This window comes from Ictidomys tridecemlineatus, chromosome 3 (assembly GCF_052094955.1).
Source record: "Ictidomys tridecemlineatus isolate mIctTri1 chromosome 3, mIctTri1.hap1, whole genome shotgun sequence".
Classification (NCBI taxonomy): Eukaryota; Metazoa; Chordata; class Mammalia; order Rodentia; family Sciuridae; genus Ictidomys; species Ictidomys tridecemlineatus.
In genome coordinates this window covers 60633933-60655293 of record NC_135479.1, presented here as the reverse complement: position 1 = coordinate 60655293, position 21361 = coordinate 60633933, and the positions used below count along the sequence as shown (strand labels likewise).

Genomic DNA, 21361 nt, shown 5'->3' with positions numbered 1-21361 from the left:
CTGGGTTTTTCGTTTTTTTTTTTGTTTGTTTTGTTTTTTTTTGGAAGGGTCTTAATTTTCAGAAGTTTTGAATTTTCAAATAGTTCCATCAGTTTTTTCTTTACTCTGCCTTTGCATATAGGCTCAGCAAGGTCTTCATACCTTGATTGGTATATTATCTCCTGTATTTTCTTCTGGTTCTTATAATGCTTCTTGTTTTTTTCCACTTAAATCTTTATTTCATGAGAACTTATTTGGATACATAGTGTGAGTAGGAGTCTGTTTTCTTTTTGACAAGTGATTAGTCAATTTTATGAATGCCATTTTTTTTTTAAAGAAAATCCATTCTTTATCTTTGAATTGGTGACACCATCTTTGGGCCATCTCTGTATTCCTGAATTATACCATTGTAATGATTATATTTTTTGGTTCTATTTTAATATCTTACATTTTTTTTCAAGAATTTTCTTTTGTAGAGACTAAATTACTCTAAATCTTCTGTAGGAAAGAATTATCAGTTCTTCTAATCTGAATTTCAGGATCTCTTTATAAATTTTTTTTCTTCATATTCTAATCCCATTAGGATTTTTCTTAGACTTATAATACATTTATAAAATCATTTGTGAAGAGTGATTATCTGGTTGGAAGAATATGATATATATTTTTTTATCTAGTCTTTTTTGTCATACAGTGAAGCATCGTGGAGGGTTCTTTGTGGATAACTCCATTATTCTTATCAGATTTATTCATAGATAATATATATATATATTCTTATAAGTAGAATCTTTTCTAGCATGTGTATAATTTACTATTACATAATTTAACACAATACTCATTTTAGAAAATATAGTGTGAATTTTAAAAATTACTTACAATGTGAAATATAACCACTATTAATATTTTGTGTGTATCTTCCTATTAATAGATTTATGGTCTACTTGGGGAAATAAAACATCATAGGAAAGACTTGATAATCTAAGGCACTATTAGCTGATGTGCTTATCCTTTTTATCTGCCCAGCATTTTTTTTTTCTTTAGGAAACTGCTCTTTTTATAACTAGTAGGGCTGCCAATCACCCTGGTCCTTCTGCTCTGCCAATGGGTTGGGTATCCCCCTGGGCTCCTCTGGGGAGAGCCTCTGTTGTGGGGTCTTGCATGCTAAAGACCTCTAATCCCAAGAAAGGATTACCTATCCCTAGAGCACCTGTGTTCAAATGATGCTGACTTAGGAAAGCGGGGCTGAGAGGTGATTAAAACAATTTCTGATGACATCATTTGAACCTCAGCTTCTAGCTGGATTAAAGCCAGTTTAAATTCACCCCTAGATTTTCCAGTTACTCAAGCCAATAAATTCTCCATTTTATTTAAGATGCATTGAGTCGATTTTTTTTTTTTTTTTGGTATGGGGGATTGAATTTAGGGACACTTGACCACTGAGCCACATCCCCAGCCCTTTTTTGAATTTTATTTAGAGACAGGGTTTCACTGAGTTGCTTAGCAACTTGCTGCTGTTGCTGAGGCTGGCTTTGAATTTGCAATCCTCCTGCCTCAGCTTCCCGAGCCTTTGGGATTACAGGCATGCGCCATGGCGCCCGGCTGGATTTTTTTTTTTTTTTTTGAGTTGCATTTTTGTCATTTGCACAGTCTGAACCACTACCACCTCTCCTGTCTGTGCTGTGATGCCACAGGCTAGGGACTTAGATCCCTGTGTACTCCCAACCTCTCCCAGGCAGGTAGATTTCCTTAGTGAGAGCAGATCCAATGCATTGTGCTTCTTGCCTCTTTCAAGGCAGAGGAATGGCCATGCGAGGCCGTAGCATTGGCCAGGTGAGCCACGTGGCCACTAGTGTTGAATACCCTGGCAAAGGAAGTCCTCTCTGAGCTGCCTGACCACAGCTCTTTATGTGGTCTGTCCTTTAGAAAGCCAGAGTCTGGGTGCGGGTGGAATTACACTGGACGTGAGGCTCCCTGGGCTTATACCACCTGCCATGGAAGAGCTGCTTGGCTGGTTATCACACCTATTATCTAGCCAAATAGCAATGAAAATCCAGCCTGTGGCAATGACTAAGCTTACCCTAGACCTGCTGACTAGAGTTCTTGGTGCATGTGGCTAGACCATTGTTTATTGACCTTCATAAAAAAATCTCTTCCACGTGTTTTCTGTGCCATGTCCTCACTCCCTGTTCAGTGGATTCCATGGTCATTGGGACTTACCATAGCCCATCCGTAGTAGCAGGAGACGTGAACCCCAAGTTTTATGAGGATGCCCATATAAGTTGGGAGCTCTCTGAATTCAAAATTAGGTATGAACATATTTATTTAGGATAAATAAAGAAATCACAACAAATCACTAATGACTCAGAGATTCAGTTCCCTGTCCCTAGTACCCCTTTTGTTAGTCCACCAGACCCCCTGCTTTGACATCCCCGCTACACCTGGAATACTCTATATTTGCTGCACTCAGGGGGGAAGTGAGGAGCCCTGTGGCTTCAAGTACACCCATTTTGGGAGGTCAGACTGGTTTGGGGGAGGTGTCTTTTGTTGTTTGTTCCTGTTCAATATCTTGGGGAGCAATCAGCAAGAAGCTAGCCAGCCTACATCTCTGAATCCTTTTGGAGAGGTGCAAATTAAGTATTTAGGACCCAGTCAAAAAGAAATATGATTTTGCACTGTGCGTATGGCGGGGGGTGGGGCTGATGAGGGAGAGGCCAAGGAAGAAGCAGAGGCGTGGGGAGCAGAGCCCGCCTGCTTCCTGAGAGAAGCCTTGCTCAAGCGCTCTCTGAATGTGGTTTTCCTCCCAGGCCAGCACCCAGCCCAGAATAGTGCGGCTGACTTGCTGATTGAGGTCAGTAACTCCTGAGAAGCACGAGAAGCCAAGGGTTTATCAGTAAGTATATAGTTGGTTATTTTTTAAGATGGGGATGGGAAATCTTAGAAGACAGCTGTATCTGGGGTTAGGGATCCTTCTGCTATAGGCACAATGTCTAATGTATCCCACAGACCCTGATGTCACTAAGGCAGCATCAATGCCTTCTTTTGGGGTGGTGCGTGGTCTGCATAAGTTCATGCTACACGCTCGCTTTGGCAGGGAGTGAGTAGTACTGAAAATGGATTTGAAATTCATCTTCTGATATCTTGGGGGTGGGGAGAAACAGTCCTTTCTCACTGTTTGTCCTTTTTTTTTTTTTCCATCTTGCAAAGTAAGGATGATTCATGCTAACTTCAAGTTAATGTAAAGTTCTTGGAAAACAAGTCCTCTCTCTCTGATACTAATTAATTACTTGTAATGTGAAGATCTGTTTTCATAAGCCGAGTGTCTCATAAGCTGCTGCTATATATTCTTATTGTCAAGAGTCTAATGCAGAAAGTCACCTACTTGAAGGTGCTTAGCCCACATGAAGGTTTAACAGATTGTCTCCCCTTGGAGGGGATCCGCAGGTAGAATGCAATGTGGCTTCTTGTCTGGCAGAGGGACTGATAATGTCTGAGTGCTCAACATCTGGGCAATAGGCTGTGGTAGGTCTGAAATTTGATGTTCAAGCAGCCCTCGATGGCACAGTTTCAAAGCAACGATATGACAAAGATAGTGGCTTTTCTAGGAAGTTATGTGTTACACTGTTTCTGTTTATAAAGTATCCCCCCAAAAGGCTCAAGATAAATTTGACATTACTTCCTAACTATTCTGTTTTCTAGAAATGTTTTTCTAGTCTTTGGTTTTGATCTCCTTTTCCCAGAGACTCTAATTTCTCATTGAAATAAAATATCTTTCTCAGTAAAACAGGAAGGTCATATCTTACATTTGTTTGGAAAACATGACCTCCCCATTTCTTTCTCAGTGGAGTACAAAGGTTAAGACATTTATTTGTTGCCTCTGCTATAGTAGACATCAACATGGTTCCTTTTTGTTCCTTTACAACTCCATTCCATAGACACCATATTTTTTATGTGGTTCTTTTTTAGATGAGCCATGTTTCACTTCCTTTAATCTTCCTTTTGTGAAGTGAGTCAACATGTCAAGTACGGTCTAAACCGAGGAACCCCTCACAAAATAAACCATAATAAACTTTATTTTGAAACTCTGAAATATGAAATAAACCATTGCATGTGAACTATCCTATTTTTCCCCACTTGGGTTTATTTTTTTCAAATACATTAAGTTGTTTAAAATGATGAAAATGACATTTTTGAGCACCCTCTCTGAAGACAGGTACAGCATTCAAACTCTTTACAATTATTATTTCACTTGATTCTCACAGTAGCCCCTTTATAACCTTCACTTAGGTGAGGAAACAAAGGAATGGAGCGGTAATGCAACCTTACCATGGTCAGACAGGTGGGTGGACAAGAGAGTGGGATAGCCAGGACAGGAACTTGGGTCTCTCTCAGTCCAGACCTTGTGGTCTGATAGAGCATTTTAGCAAATTTGGAAGTTAGAGAAAACAGTGACTCAGTTTCACACCCTAAAACAACTTCTAAAATTTCTATAATTCTTTCTACTTGTACAACTAGATTTTCTAGCACAGGAGTTTTTAATGTTATTATATAGTTTCACAATTATTTTAAATGATGCATAATGTTCTATTAAGTGATTGTCCCATAAATAATTTATTCCTTGTTCTTAAAGATTAGGTTGTGGGCTAGGGTTGTGGCTGAGTGGTAGAGTGCTTGCCTGAACACGTGTGAGGCACTGAGTTCAATCCTCAGTACCACATAAAAATAATAAATAAATTAGGGATTGGGTTTGTGGCTCAGTGGTAGAGTGCTCACCTAGCATGCATGAGGCACTGGGTTTGATCCTCAAAACCACATAAAATAAAGATATTGTGTCTACCTAAGACTAAAAACTAAGTATTTAAAAACAATAATAATAATAAATAAATTAAATAAAGGTATTGCATCCATCTACAACTAAAAAAATATTTTAAAAAAAGATTAGGTTGCCTGTCTGCCTTCCTTCCTTCCTTCCTTTCTTTATTTTTCTTTCTTTGTTTATTTCTTGCTATTATAAATAACTATTTTTAGCCATAGAATGTTTCTCATGTTTTTTGGGCTTTATCTGTAAATTTGCTGATGTGGAATTGCTGGGTAAAAGGGTGTGAACTTTGTTTATGTGTACACTGGATATTGCCCTTGTACGTGTGTGTGTGTGTGTGTGTGTGTGTATTTTGGGGCTAAGCAGGCACTCTGCCACTGAGCTATATCCCCATCTTGGGCATGAACTTTTTAATGAAGATTGGTTGGTAGGTGCTGCTGAGTTATCTTCTATCCACACTGTGTGAGAGAATAACAGTTTCATTTCATTCATTCTACCAGTGGACAGAACTGTGGGGAGGGAATAGGTAAAATAGGGACTCTGTTTTGTCTTTTTTCATTTCTTTCAATTTAGTTAGGCTGAACATTTTTTTTTCATATGCTTGTTTACAAGTTACACATTCTATTTTGATCATTATTTTAGGATTTTATTTTGACTTTTTCTAATTTATATTGTCTTTAAATAATATGTATTTACCATATTTTTGTCCGTTATTTCTCAGTCTGTTGTTTACCTTTTAAATGAGTTTTTAGAATGTGAATGTGGCTCAGTGGTTGAATGTTTGCCTAGCAAGTATAATGTCTTGTGTTCAATCTCCAGCAACACACATGCAATTAAAAATAAATAAAATAAAAATAAAAATGAGTTCTAAAAAAAAAAAAACCCACTGGGTGCAGTGGTGCGTGCCTGTAATCTCAAGGACTCAGAAGGCTGAGGCAGGAGAATTACAAGTTCAGCTTAGGCAGCTTAGTAAAACCCTGTCTCAAAATTTAAAAAGGGCTGGGGATGCAGCTCAGTGGTAAAGTGCCTCTGGGATTAATCCCCAGTACTAAAACCAAAGACCAAACCAAACAAAACATGCAGCTGTTTAACAGTTTTACACAGTAAAATCTGTCCTTTTTCTGATTCTTCTTAGTTTAATATCTAGGTTCTTGCCATTTAAGGATTCACTTCCTTCTCATATTCACTTTAGTAGATGATGTGAAAGTAAATTGACTTTTTAAAAATAATGTTAACCTCTTTTTCCACTATTATTTAAGAACAATCCTCAGGTTCTCTAATATTTTATAATTTCATCTTTTTATACCTTCAGAGTTTTTTTGTGTATTCCCTGTCTATGTGTAGGAGCTATTTCTATGGTATTATCACATTGTGGTAATTTTTGTGGCTTTTATAATATGTTGAAAGAATGAGTAGTGTGGAGTAATATTGAGTCAAAATAAGGCGCTGCTTAAGACCTTGGGCACAGGAGGCAAATGGCTCAGCCTTAAGTAACATCTTTGTCCCTTCATCTTGCTATCTGTGAAATGGGGGTAGTAACAGTGTCTATTCCACAGTGTTTTGGGAGTGAGGAAATAAAACCTAAATTAAAACATACATACACACACATTGAGAAAATATCTGATGTATGCAGATGTATATAGGGAGTATTTGAAGTATAAATACATATGAATTTTATACACATAAATGTGCATTATGAAACCTTTCATGAAATCTTGGGAGACAAGGAAGGTTGTCATAAGCCAAAAAGGAAAAGAGGGAAATATTTGATTTTATGTAGTTAAAACACAGTACATTATAAAAACAGGCAAGTGCAGACAGAAAGAAATACATGTAACACACATATCACAAAGATTGCTATTCATAGTAAGTGAAGAATTCCCACAAATCACTTAGAAACGTATTAACAAAAGAAAAACGGGCAAAGGTTATAAGCAAGTAAATCCCAGAAGAAAAAGGCCAATAATTGTGTGATGTTCAACCTGAGAAATAATCATGAAAATTCAAATTCAAATGCTAATTACATATCACTTCCCATGCAACAGATCCGCAAAAAAAAAAAAAATTGAAAACATAAACAATATTCAGTATAAAGAGAACATATGGAGATGAGCATTAGCAAGAATGGGAACAAAACTTTGGAAATCTTTTTTTCTATATCAAACGTATAAAACCTATCAAAATGCAAAATGTGCATATCTTCAATATATCTTAGAAAATATTATACATATTTTAAACAAGAATATGCAATGTAACCATTCTTATGTTTAATTTTTTATTTACATTAAAAAAACCGAAACTATGTATTTTTATTTGGGTGTGTCTGTGTGTATGTATATAATATTTAAAATGTACTGGATACGTGATATCAAGCTGTTTACTGGGTAGCCTCTGGAAAAGGGAAGTAGAATGAGGGCAAGGTCATTTTCTCCTTTTGTTATATGTATGGCTGTGTTTAAATATTTTATGAGTCTGTATTTGTTTTGTTTGTGAAAATAAGTGATATAAATAGGCATTTTTCCAAACCCACAGGCAAGATGGTTTTTGGGAGCAGGATCCTAGGTGTAGAAACTCGGGGTTGGGAAAATAGATGGCAAATTTTAGGAAAAGTGAGCATTTGGGAGGCAGTATTTTAAGATTTCTTAAAGGTTTTAACTTAGGTTTTAGGAAAAAAAAGGGGGGGGCAAGGAACTTTTGAGAACACTCAATCCCATAGGAGCATGGAGGAAAAATTGCTTTATTTATGGGTGGTGACCTCTTCCTAGCTTCCGTCCCTGTTTTTGGGCTTTGGTGTGGTGTCCCCATCTATAGGGCTTATAGACACCCTCTGGAGTCATTGTGTTCCTCCAGCCTTTTCATCCTAGGTTCCTTATCTCTATTTTAAAAAGCCATCATCTGAGGTCCAAAATAGCCCTTTCTCCAATGTCTTAGTCCTTTTTCTGTTGCCAAAACAGAATTCCTGACACTGGGGATTTTATTTAAAAAGAAGTTTATTCTGCTTCCAGTTTTAGAGGTTGAAAGTTCAAGATCAGATGGCCCCCCATATGTTCAGCCTCTGATCCTCACCTCTGGGTACGTCACCACAGGGCAGATGGCATCATGGTGGGAGCACGGGATCACATAATAAGACAGAAAGTCCAGGGAAATTCAAGGGGCAGTCCTGCTCTGCAGGAATTAACCATAATCCCTTCCATGAGTGGCCCCTCCCAATCATCTGGCCACCTCCCACGAGGACCCCCGACTTTTTTTTTTTTAAGTTGTAGATGGACACAGCACCTTTATTTTATTTATTTTTATGTGGTACTGAGGATAGAACCCAGTGACTCATACATGCAAGGTAAGCTCTCTACCACTGAGCTATAACTGCAGCCCCAAGACCCCAACTCTTAAAGGATCCACCAGCTCAACACCCCCACCACCCTGGGGATCAACCTCATACACATGAACCTTCGGGGGCTACACTCAAACCAGACCCAAACTATAGCATGCAGTTATATATCTAGCATATATCTAGGACCTAGTCTGAGCCAGGCAGTGTGAGGCCCTGGGGAGACAAGGGTGAGCGAGAGAGATAATATGCCAGCCTCGGGGACCAACACACTAGTAGAGAAGGGACAGTAAACACACTAATGAACCCCATCACTGCTTAAGATCCTAGCTGTGAAGCTACCTTGAGGGGCTTGTGATGCAGAGTTGTAGGGGAGGGCTTCTTCAAAAGGGAGGCCAGGAGGGCCAAAAAGCTGAGGCTGTTCGGAGAAGCACTTGCAGGCAATGTCAGCATGTTTTTGAGGCCCCCACCTTGGTGCACATTCAAGCACTTCTCACCTCATGCTAATTCCATCGCCCCCATCTCTCCTATTTCATCTCCTCCTCTGCACTCCTACCGCCCTTCCTTTCATTGGGACCACTGTTTCCTAGATTTTAGTCATTTAATTTCTCTTTTCACAGTTGTTGCCATAGCCTACTACCAACATGTATTCAGTTCCCTAAAATCCAGTTACCTTCTTAATGTACTTTAAAAGGAAGTTCTGTGGCTGACTGCAAATGAGAAACAGTGCAAACCAAATGATGACAGTTTTACAATGATCCTTAATGATCCTTAATGAAGGAGAGCACTTTAACCTGATATTAGGCATAAACAGGGTTGCTTTGATCCCCAAAGGGGTGCTACCGATGGGAGAGAAAAGACATGTATTAAGTTTAAATGGTTAGCAGGCAGAAAATGACTTGGTTGTCAGTGAATTCAGGAAAGACATTGCAGGAAAGAGATGAGAACAAGAGGCAGAGACTGCAGGGCATTTATTTCTTTTGTACAATCCTAAGAGTGGGTGAGGTAAACCAGCAAAACATTACAACTTGGGGAATCAGAGGGTCCCTCTGAGGCCGGCTGGGCGAGAGCCTCATCTGGTTGCTGCAGTAATGGGTCTCCTCCTAATGAGAAGAGCCACAAGTGCCTGAAGTAAATGACCCTGGGGTATAGGAGTTGGGGAGGGATCACAGGTAGATAAGGATGAGATCCTGGGGGCTTGCAGACCTCTGGGGTATCCACCTGCTACTGGAACTTTTGTTAGCTCTCTCTTCTTTTTTTGCCGGGCAGGGTGTGAGGGTGCGGCCAGGGATTGAACTGAGGTGCTTAACAACTGAGCCACATCCCCAGCCCTTTTTTTAAATTTTATTATAGACAGGATCTTGAGGAGTTGCTCAGGACCTCACTAAATTGCTGAGACTGGGTTTGAACTCGAGATCCTCCTGCCTCAGCCTCCCAAATAGCTGGGATTACAGGTATGCACCACTGCGCCCAGCTAGCTCTCTTTCTTTTTCTTTTTTTTTAAAAAAATATTTTTTAGTTTGAGGTGCACACAATATCTTTATTTTTTATTTTTATGTGGTGCTGAGGATCAAACCCAGTGCCTCATGCATGCTAGGCAAGCACTCTATAACTGAGCCACAACCCCAGCCCAGGCTCTCTCTTCTTGATGGGGTCTGAGAACATATACAGGAAGTCCTCCTGGCTTCCTCTGTGCCACCTGGTAGCCTCAGCATGGAGGGGGGGGATCCTAGGACAAGCATTTGGTACAGCAGCTTTGGTAAAGGAGTTTGGACTACTGAGACCATTTGGGCATTTCTTTGGCCTTCCCTGAGGGGGTCTGGGCCCACCTGCAGAGCCAGGGCAGGTAAGGGGTGGTGGTCCCCTGCACCTGAAATCGTGAGCCAAATCCTGAATCTTTCATGAGGTTCCCCTGCCCAGGTGGCCCCTGCAGAGCAGGAACGTGAAGTCCTACATACTTGTGTTTCCACCTCCTGCCACAGTATCTCCTTCCCTTGCTTTTCTGTTCCCTCTGCCCGTGGATGTCTCTCTTTCCACTTCATTCATGCCTGTCACCCCGGGAAGGTCACCTGAAGGGTCTTTCCCTCCTTGACTTGGTCATACCCATTCTCGATGAAATCTTGCATTTTCACTGTTGACATTGTGTCTTTTGTGGTTATTGACTAGTTCCCTGAACTGGACCACAAACCTCAGGTAGGGAGAGATGGGGTTGGCCGATCCCTGTATCCTGGCGCTGGCCATAGTGCCTGAGATACAGAAGGTGGTCCAAAAATGTTGGTTGAGCAAACACAAGAATGAAATGGTCCCCAGCTGTCTGGTTGTGTAAACAAGTGAGTTCCCATGACTCCTCTTCGGGTTGACTTTTCCTCTCCCAGTGCAGCAAAGCACAGGGAATGATGGGAAGACCAGGGACCCCGGGTAGAGGTGCAGGGCATGTATGTGGACCACAGTTGAAAGGTCGGATTTTATTCTGAGGAGCCTGGAGACCCACTAGAGGGTTTGGAGCAGGGGAATGACAATATCTGACCTATATTTAAAAGGATGACTGTGGTTCATGCGGAAAGATGAGCTGGCAGAGGAAGAGGGGTGAGTAGAAGGATGGAGGTGAATCAGAGGATGGTCCCTGCATCCAGAAGATGATCCAGGTAGATTTGGTGTTTTAGTCAGTTTTGTTTTGTTTTGTTTTTTGCCTCTGTGAGCAAAAAAAAAAAAAAAAAAAAAAACCTGACAAGAACAATTTTAGAGGAGGAAATTTTTATTTGGCTTATTATTTCAGAGGTCTCAGTTCATATATAACTAACTCCACTGCTCTGGGCCAGAGGTAAGGCAGAAGATCACAGTGAAAATGTGGAGTGGAGAAAAGCAGCTCACGATATGGCCAAAAGGAAGCAGAGAGAACTCCCCTCACCAGGAACAAAATATATACCCCAAAGACATGCCCCCTGTGACTTACCTTCTCCAGCTACACCCTTCCTTCCTGTAATTACCACCCTTCCTATAATTAATCCATTCAAGTGGATTAATGCACTGCCTAGGCTAAGATGCTCATAACCTAACCATTTTACCTCTGAACTTTCTTGCATTGTCTTACAAGTGAGCTTTGGGGGATTCCTCACATCTAAACCATAACATTTGGGATCTATTCTGAAGAATGAGCTGCTGATCATGGTGGTTATGGGCAACAGGACTCCATTATATGTTCTTGCTCTGATCAACAAGAGAGCTATGCTGTGGTCCTAAGTTTCCCATTAGGAAATAAATAAAAATCCATACAGAAAGCCACTACAGGTACCTTCCCCACCCCTGCATGTCAGCAGTGTGGCCCAGGTGGCAGCAGCTGGCATGCTTGCTGACACCCTTGTCTGTCAGGTGTGTGTGCCACTTCCTATCAGGATGCCTAGGGAAGCAGCCATGTTCTTCCTCCCATGATAGATAATACCTAGCTGCCACCAACCCTAGAGGAAAGAGGCACTTTTGCCTACAGAATAAACTCTAAGATCTTTCTTTAAACTATATTTTTAGTTGTTGGTGGACACAATAGCTTTATTTTATTTATTTATTTTTTATGTGGTGCTGAGGATGGAACCCAGTACCTCACAGGTGCTAGGCAAGTGTTCTATCACGGAGCCACAACCCCAGTGCAAAGCCTAAGATCTTTAACCTGCCATTCTGGACCTCCACAATCTTTTGCCAACCCATTTTTCCCAGGGCTATTGTGTACTACATGCCATGCTCATCTCCTACTGCCCCCTGAGCCACCACAACATCCATACGTTGGTGTTGCTCTCTTGCCTGCCTATGGATATGCTCTTCTCACCTGGAATGCCTTTCAAGTCCACATCTTGCTGTCCCATCCTTCCTTCACAGCTGAATTAGTGTTCCAGGGCTTCCATAACAAAGCAGTGTAGACTGGATGTGCATTATCTAAGCCATCAGTCTTAAACATCAGAAATTTTATATATATATTCCCCCCCCCCACCCCACAATCCTGGAGGCCAGAATTTCCAGATCCGGGTGTCAGCAAGTTAACTCCTTCTGAGGATTCTGTCTTTTGTTGGTAGGTGGCATTTTCTCACTGTGTAGTTACAAGGTCTTCCATCTGTTACGTCTGTGTTCCCATCTCCTTTCATTATTCTAGATTAGGATCCACCCTAAAGACCTCATTTCACTTCAATTACCTCTGTATTTTTTTAAGAGAGAGAGAGAGAATTTTTAATATTTATTTTTTAGTTCTCGGCGGACACAACATCTTTGTTGGTATGTGGTGCTGAGGATCGAACCCGGGCCGCACGCATGCCAGGAGAGCACGCTACCGTTTGAGCCACATCCCCAGCCCCTCAATTACCTCTTTAAAGATCTCTCCAAATATAGTCACATTGTGAGGTACTGGGGTTCTGACTTCAACATTTGACTGAGTCTCATATGAATTTGAGCTTTGCTCTAGTTTCACTCAAGTTCTCCTGCATCAGCTTCCCGTTCTCATGCATCAGCCCCTGAGTGGATTTCTTTCTAATGCTGATCTTTGTCTTTTGGTATTCATTCCTTCATTCACCTGAAATATCATCAAAAGACCCTCAAAGCTATATAAACTCCTGGACTATATCGTGACAGGGCTGACCACACCAACTTTATCTGCCACAGTGTATCCTGTCCATTTAATTTTTAATGAACCCATCAAACAAAATTTCTGTGCATTTCCCACGTGTAAGGAATGGATCCAGATGCTGTCTGTGCATGAATGCAAAATGAATCAGATTTGGTGCTTAGAATTAGTTGGAGAGGTGATATTTGCATACCCTGTCATACATAAGAAGGCATTAAACGTAAGAGAGAAAAATGCTTGGAAGGCATATCAAATCATGTGTTCTTTTCATAGGTGTGGGGAAGGTAGTAATCAGATAAGGATCTAGAGAAGAGGTAACATTTGATCTGGGATGAAAAGATGAATAAGAATTGTGCATATAGTAAGCAGCCTTTGAATTCTGGCTGCTTTCACTTAGCATGATGCATTTAAAATTTATCAATTTTTTTAATAGGATATTTTTTTAAAGAGAGAAAGAGAGAGAATTTTAATATTTATTTTTTTAGCTCTTGGTGGACACAACATGTTTGTTTTTGTATGTAGTGCTGAGGATCGAACCCGGGCCGCACGCATGCCAGGCAAGCGCACTACCACTTTAGCCACATCCCCAGCCCTAAAATTCATCAATTTTTTAATGCATATAAGTAGCTCATTTATATTTTTTTAGCTTTTAAAACATTTCATTATTTTATTATGTAGCAAAGTTGAGGATTAAACTCGGGACTTGTGTTAACTAAATATGTGCTCTCCCACTGAACTACACCCCAGTCCTATTTTTGACACATAAAGATTGTACAGTGTGATGTTTCAACACATTGTGCAATGATCAAATCAGAGTAATTAGCATAACCAGTACCTCAAACATTTATCATCTCTTTGTGGTGAGAACATACAAAATTCTCTTTTCTAGCTATTTTGAAATAAACAATGTGTTGTTATCATTTGCTGTAGTCCTGGGTCATAGGGTAGTTTTGTTTTTTAATTTTTTGAGATATTTCCATAATGGTTTCCATAATGACTGTACAAATTTACATTCCGAACAGTGTATAAGAAAGAGTTCCTTTTTTGCCACATCCTTTTTTAAATTATGTTCATTCTAACTAGATGAATTGATATCTCATAGTGGCTTTGATATCTGATAAGTGATATTGTTTTTTCATATGCCTGTTGGCCATCTATATTTCTTCTTTTGAGAAACGTTTATTCAGGTCTTTTACCCATTTTTTAATCAGATTTGATTTTGGTTTTTTTTTTTGCTAGAGTTCCTCCTATATTCTGGATTAATATCCCTTGTCAGATGTGTAGTTTGCAAATATTTTCTCCTATTCTGTATGCTCTCTTTGCTCTGTTGATAGTTTCCTTTTCTGTGCTGTTCATTCTTTTATATCTGCTGACTTTTTTTCTAGTGCTGGGATTGTACCCAGGACTTTGTGCATGTAAGTTTTCTAACTATTGAGTCACATCCCCCAGCCTTTTCATTATTATTATTATTTATTTTATTTTTGGGGAGAACAGGGATTGAACTCAGGGACACTCAATCACTGAACCACAACCCTAGCCCTATTTTGTATTTTATTTAGAGACAGGGTCTCACTGAGTTGCTTAGCACCTCGCCATTGCTGAGGCTGGCTTTGAACTCATAATCCTCCTGTCTTAGCCTCCCGAGCAACTGGGATTATAGGCATGCACCACTGCACACAGCTCACGTTTAATTTTTAAGAAACTGCTATGCTGTTTTGCAAAATAGCTGTACCATTTTGCATTTCCATTAGCAATATGTTGATGTATTAGTGTAACCATCACTTTAAACATTTATCATTTCTTTGGGTTAGAACATTCAGAATCTTCTCTTTGGCTATTTTGAAATATGCAATGCATTATTGTTAACTATAGTCACCCTACTGTGCTATAGAACAACAAAATTATTCCTCTACTTGCTTCAGAGCCTTTCTAACACTTCTTTTTAATTTTTAGCCATTCTGATAGGTGTATGATAATATCTTCTTCTTGTGGTTTCAGTTTGCATTTTCTTAGTGACTAATAATGTTGAGCATCTTTTCATGTGCTCATTTGCCATTTGCCATTCAAATATCTTCTTTTTTGAGGGGGGGCATACCAGGGATTGAACTCAGGGGTACCACATTCCCGGTCCTATTTTGTATTTTATTTAGAGACAGGGTCTTGCTGAATTGCTTAGAGCCTAATTTGCTGAGGCAGGCTTTGAACTCCCGATCCTCCTGTCTCAATCTCCCAAGCTGCTAGGATTATAGGCATGCACCATCATGCCCAGCTCAAATATCTTCTTTGGTGAAGTATGTGTTTAAGTCTTTGACCACTTTTTATTGAATTGTGCATTTCATTACGATTATTGAAACTACTATTGATTATTGAGTTTTATAAACTCTATAAATTCAGGAATAAAGTCCTTCATAGAAATTTCCTTCTGGTCTGTGGTTTATCCTTTCATTTTTCTCAGCCATGTCTTTTGAAGACCAGAAGTTTTACATTTTGATGAATTCCAATTTATTAGTTTTTTAAAAAATATTTTGTGGATTATGTACTTGGTATCGTATCAAAGAAATTTTGCCAAACCCAAAATCACAAAGACTCTCCTCTTCTCTGCTGGATGTTTTCTAATTTCAAACTTCACATTTCCGTCTGTGATCCATCTTTAACATTTATTGGGATCCAGGCACTGGGCCTAGAACTACAGAAAACAAAGAGGAATGAGACAGAACCCTTCCCTCTGGGTCATCTGGGCTGGGGCTGGGGAACAAAGTCAACAACATTCTTATGGTGTGAGGAGCTCACCAGGGATGTGGTACCCCTGAGTTCAATCCCTGGTGAGCTTGTGTACAGGGTGCTGAGGATGCTCACTGGGGTTTTTGAAGCAGGACTAATCTCCAGGTAAAGACCAGGGACTGAGTTTTATAGGAGACAAGTAGGAGGTAGGTAGAAAGCAGAAACCAGGAGTGGGAATACTGTTTGGGGGTTGGAGTAGCCATGGGGAGGCTGGAGGCTGGATTATAGATTGCTATGTCCCAGTATCTGTTGGGCATTGGCTGTTCCTGGAGTATATGCATGGTGGCTGGCAGGAGTGGGCAGAGGAGAACAGAGGCTCCATATGGGTCACTCAATGTCCTGTATCCTGAAACAAAGAAGAGGTGAGGTTGGCTTTATGATATAGCTCATGCCCTGTTGTTTGAAGGCCAGGACATTGTCAGATGAGACTGTGTCATAAAGAGCTCATCCTTAGCGGGTGGCCGCAGCACTGTTACATAACCACTTCTGTCCCCCACCCTGGGCACAGATCATGTCGTGCAAACTGTACTCTCTGTTCCTTGTAGAATTACTCCTGAGGACTGTGTAAGAAATGTGTCATGACAAGATAATCCCGGGAGCAGCCTGCAAAATAATCCCTTATCTTTGTAGTTCTTGTATATATTTAAAACCTAATACTAGAAGGGTTTGGTGCTGAGGAGAGAGATAGGGCCTATTGCAGGCCCCTGAATAAATTAACCCTGCAAAGCACAGCAGTTGCTTTCATTAGCCAGCTGGCTCTACAGGAAGATAGCTAAAGCCTGTGGGTTAGGAAAGAAAATTTCAGGAATGTGAGAACAAAAAGGAAATCAGCTGCATTCAGTGATTTAACTTAATCCGGTAACAATAAAGAAATCCAGAACTCATGGTGCTCTGAGCAATAACTGTCTCCCACAATGTGTGCAAGAGAACACACTTTCTCTGTTCAATAGAGGGTGTCCCCCCCCCCAAACCCAGGTACCCAGGGTGATGGTGCAGGCATGAGTTAGACCCCAGAGGGACAATCTCGATGTTGTTTGTGCTTCATTTGTTCCTATAGACACTCCAGGTAATTTCTTTCTTCCCCCTGTTTCGACCTGGTGGCCCTAAGGAGTGACATTAATGAACAGACTCAGCCACTCTTCCAAATGGGTGCTGCCATCATGTCCACTACACTTAAGGCCTCTACTGCCCACAGTCCTGAAGATATCTCTCCATAACTTCTGGGGCCACAGATGGGAGTGTTTCCCTGGCAGGCTGCTTCCTCCATCACCCTGGGCACCCTCACTGCCACTGTCCTGTTGCTTTGTAGTTTCAAGGTGCCAGAAAGTCATATCTTCAATAAGAAAGCACAGAAGGCACAATAAATCTGGTTGGGACACCTCAGAATTTCTTGAGGAACTAGCTCTTTCAATGGTTTTTTTTTTTTTTTTTTTTTTGAGAGAGAGAATTTTTTAATATTTATTTTTTAGTTTTCGGCGGACACAACATCTTTGTTTGTATTTGGTGCTGAGGATGGAACCCGGGCTTCATGCATGCCAGGCGAGCGTGCTACCGCTTGAGCCCCATCCCCAGCCCTTCAGTGGTTTTTAATGGCCCTATTCCTAACTACATTTCTTCTCCTAGGCTGAGAGTTCTCCCAGGAAGCTTTTCAGTTCCTTAGACAGACAGACTGTCAGGAGCTCTCCCTGCCAGCCTCCCCACCTGCCTGGGCCACAGCCTTCCTTGTAATTGGGATCCAGTTGAGACCCTCTACTCTGATTTTCAAGCTTGCAAGGTTTGAGGCTGCCTTTGCAGAATTCAATAAGGTCACCTTTATAGCAATCTTGTTTCTGTTTGTGGAAGTTCTTCTTGAGTGTAATCAGTGACCAAATGACTCTGAAGGTACTATTATGAAAGAGAAGACCACCATCATGGAGAAAGAGGAGCCAGAGTCCAGTTTTTTTTTTCTCCCGTTTGCTAACATCTGAGGTTTTTACCAAGCTCCAACTACACTTTAGTTTTAAATTGGTTGTACACACACACACACACACACACACACACACACACACACACACACAGAATCAGGAATTGGTCAAAAAATTTTGGACATTTGTTAGATGAATTCTTTACTTGGCCTCCTGAGGAGAGAGCAGACCCTACCTTTGATATCCAATGCAGATGAGTGTGAAGAACTGGTAGAGATGGGTGTCTTTCGGGGGAAGAAAAAATAAGTGATCATAACTGAAGTAGTAGAGGGGAAATGAGCCACTGGAGGAAGTCCTGTCATGTGACTCATGAAAATCACTTGATGGAGGATTTATTCCCTCAATGATGGTCAAGGCGTGGTAGACTGGGTGGAATGCTTTCACCATGGCTTGCTTTCTGGAATCTTTAAGGCACTTCTGCAATAAGTGGACTTGTGAGATGACCTGAGGTTTCTCTCGTGGAGTTCCATTTGCAATATAGTTAGCATGTGTGGTCAGGATGGGCACGTGGCATGCGGGATCTGCCTCTTCTGAGTTTGCAGAGCTGGTTCTGGTTTCTTCTTGAGGATGTCTTCCTGTGGTCAGAAAACCAGTGCTGGGGGAAAGGGTTTGCCTCTCCCTCTTGGGTCTTAAGAGTTCCAGGGCGTTGTGCCCATTGGTGGAGGGCACAGCCGTGGCTGGGTGTGTGGGGTTCTTGCATTGTTCTTAAAAGGAAATAGAACAGAATGAGACAGAACTGGCTTGTTGTTGTCCTGGAAGCTGTGCCACTGACATCATAGTGCTTTGCCCTTTGTCCCATCTGACATAGAGGTCTCGGGAAGAAACAGAAAAGGCTGGATAAAAGATAAAGTTCTCACATTTCGATATTTTATTCATTCCTTAAATCTGTGGTTACCATCGGCTCCCACTTTATAAAACATCTACTAACAAATTCATTTATGATGTTTCTATTAAGACATCTAGTTAAGCCATAAGCCATAAAAAATGTATTATTTACTTTGACTATGAAACTAGGATGTATACCAAAAAATTATCCTGCCATCCTTCCGGAATAAATTCAGGAAATTAGATGGAGCAGGAAATGACTTTAGAGATTTGGTACTGAATAATTTTAGGGACTATTTCTCAAGCATGACTATAAGTTAATGGGATTAAGTTTTATAATATGAATGCTTAAACATCAACATGAATGTTATTTTTAAGGTAATAACCCTAGAAGGCTCTATATCAATGGGGTTCTCATTCTGAAAGCAATTTCGGGACCCCCTTTTTTGCAATGGTTAGAGATATTCATAAGTCTTACAGATAAAGGATTGTCATTGCTTTCTATTCTATTTTGTATTCACCAATTCATTTAGCACCTGCTTAGGTGAGTGCCTCCTATCATATTGGCAGGGTCCTGAGACAATCAATTTAAGAAGGGAGAAGACTTACTTTGGCTCAAGGTTTTAGAGATTTTAATTCATGGTTGTTTGGGGTCTATGGTGTCCCAGTACATCATGATGGGAGCACATAGTAGAAGAATCTCCTTCCTTCATGGCAGCCAGGAAGCAAAGAGAAAGGAAAGACCTGAGGTCCCAATATCCCCTTGCTACCAATGACCTAACTTCCTCCCACTAGGCTGTACCAGAGTCTTAAAGGTTTTACCGTCTACTAATAGCACCATAGACTGGGGACTAAGCCTTCAGTACATGGGCTTTTGGGGGATACTTCAAATCCAAATATAGTACTCATGTTCCATGGTGGAGGGAGGCGGAGAATTAATGGCAGATGAATCATTTATGGCAAAAGTCTTCATTTGGTGATAAAAGCTCAGAAGAAATAAGACCACAGTCAAGGTGATCTGATACGTTGGATGAGAGAGCTACTCTACAAAGTGGGAGGAAAAAGTATCTTAGAGGAAGTGAATTTGAGGAAAGATCAAAGCACAAAGCTCTTTGGGAGCACATAGCAAGGCCTATTCAAGGAACTGGAAACAACTTTTGTAACTGAAGTAGAGTGAGCAGGGAAGAGTGGTCCAAGCAGGTGGGCATGTCCCAGGACCTTGGGGGCCATGACAAAGAGTTTGGCTTTTTGTCCCAAGTGCAGTGGTGATAGGCCATTGGACATAATGATTTGTAGAGATTCTGTTGTTTGTTTTTTGTGCTGGGGTTTGAACTCAGGGCTTCACACATGCTAAGCACACACTCTACCTCTAAATAACACCCCTTCCTGCCTTGTGGTATTTTTTTTAAAAAAAATAATAGTTTTTAAAACTAAAGTTTAACATTTTAATTGCATCATTATAAATGAAAGAAAAATTTACAGCTTCATTGACATATCATTGATGGATAAAAATATACATATTTCATGTATAAAATTGGATGAGTTTGAAGCACAGAAGGAGCCCTCAGACACTGAATTTGCTGGTGTCTTGATCTTGGACTTCTCAGCTTCCAGAACTGTGAGCAATAAATTCCTTTTGTTTCTAAATGACCCAGTTGGGTCCACAGCTTGGAAGTGGTGCCACCTGGGCCTATAATGGGAATTGAACAAACTTCTGGGCAATTTGTTGTTGCTGATCTTTTTTTTTTTTTTTTTAAGAGAGACAGAATTTTTTAATATTTATTTTTTTAGTTTTCGGTGGACACAACATCTTTATTTGTATATGGTGCTAAGGATCGAACCTGCGCATGCTTGAGCCACATCCCCTGCCCCTGTTGCTGATCTTTAAGATCCGTGACAACAGCTCCCTGGCAGGATAGTCAGGAACATGAGAGACGATTGATATAAGAAAATACTGAACATTGTGCCTGCTTCTTTCGTGTGGATAAATATTATAAGAAAGTAGTGAAGAGTTTTGAGCAGAGAGTGACCAATCCCAGCCCAAACTTCAGAATTCTGTCAGGAATACATAAAGAATGAGCCCCAGGCAGAACTTCAGTGCAAGCCTATGCTGGGACGGAGAGGGCTCCCACCCAAAGTGCTTCAAGGAGTTGGATTGGCCGATGTGGGAAGGGAATTTGAGAATGGTAACCTAAGGGCAGAGTCCCAAACGACTCTATAGTTTGCCGTCTGGGAAAGTAAGAGAAAAGCCATGTTGGTGATAGCAGTGGGAAGATTTAAGGGTAAGTCTACTTATTGAGAGTCTGTTCTGGATCTTTCCACTAAGTCTGGCCATGAGGCCGCCCCCAGGAGGGCTTCCAGGCCAGCTGGCACACAGGTAAATGGACAGTCAAAGAGACCCTCTTGGACTTGGGTTGGGGAGGTTTTCTAGAGTGGAGAGACTTGAGGTCACTTTGGAAGTTGAGTGCTGAGCAGGTATCGTGGGCTTCCTCTGTCGGCTCCCCTACCATCTCTGTGCTCTGCTAGAGACACTGCCTCTATGCTCCATGCCTTGCTTTGGCTGGTCCACTGGAGGGAGAAGAGAATTAACTCCATTGAAAATTTTTTTTCTTCTGCTGCCTTCCCTGAGTCTCCTTAGTTGGTTGGGTTTTTGTACTAAAGGCCCAAACTCTGAATCCTAGGCCAGTTCCTTCTAGCTTCCCACTGCTTCCTCTGCCTACCCCCTTGCAGAGCTAGGGATGATAAGGATCCCAGTCCTAGGGTTTTGCAAGCTTCCCCGTGGCTTCTCCAAAACCCTGCCCACGCCCTTGTCAGCAGTTCCTCTCGGCAATCCTCAGGTGCCCAGAACTGGGACTGAATAAATAGGGCACAGGATGCTTCCATCGAAATAAATAGGAAAGTCTCTGGGTTTTCTTACAGTTTAGATTTTATTCTTTCTTCTTCTGCAGTAGATCCTTTTAAACTGTCCCCAAAGAAGGGATCTTGAAGGATTTTATTTCTGTCTCCTTTTTCTACTGCCTTGGCCCATTCACTTTTAAGTCTTTGATGTGAAGCCACATGATAGGTAA

The 21361-nt window shown here is 41.0% G+C and overlaps 1 protein-coding gene across 5 annotated transcripts in view; it reads left to right on the top strand.

Annotated features, from left to right (window-relative positions):
• Window positions 1–21361, top strand: part of Specc1 (sperm antigen with calponin homology and coiled-coil domains 1) — a 272253-nt gene that overhangs the window by 32151 nt on the left and 218741 nt on the right. Inside the window, exon 1 of one of the 5 annotated variants that reach the window (XM_013365467.4) lies at window positions 2721–2866. The exons of the other annotated variants lie outside the window; for them this stretch is intronic. The gene's annotated coding sequence lies outside the window, so the exon portion shown is untranslated. Of the gene's footprint in view, window positions 1–2720; window positions 2867–21361 lie in introns of those variants that run through there. 5 annotated transcript variants of the gene reach the window in all.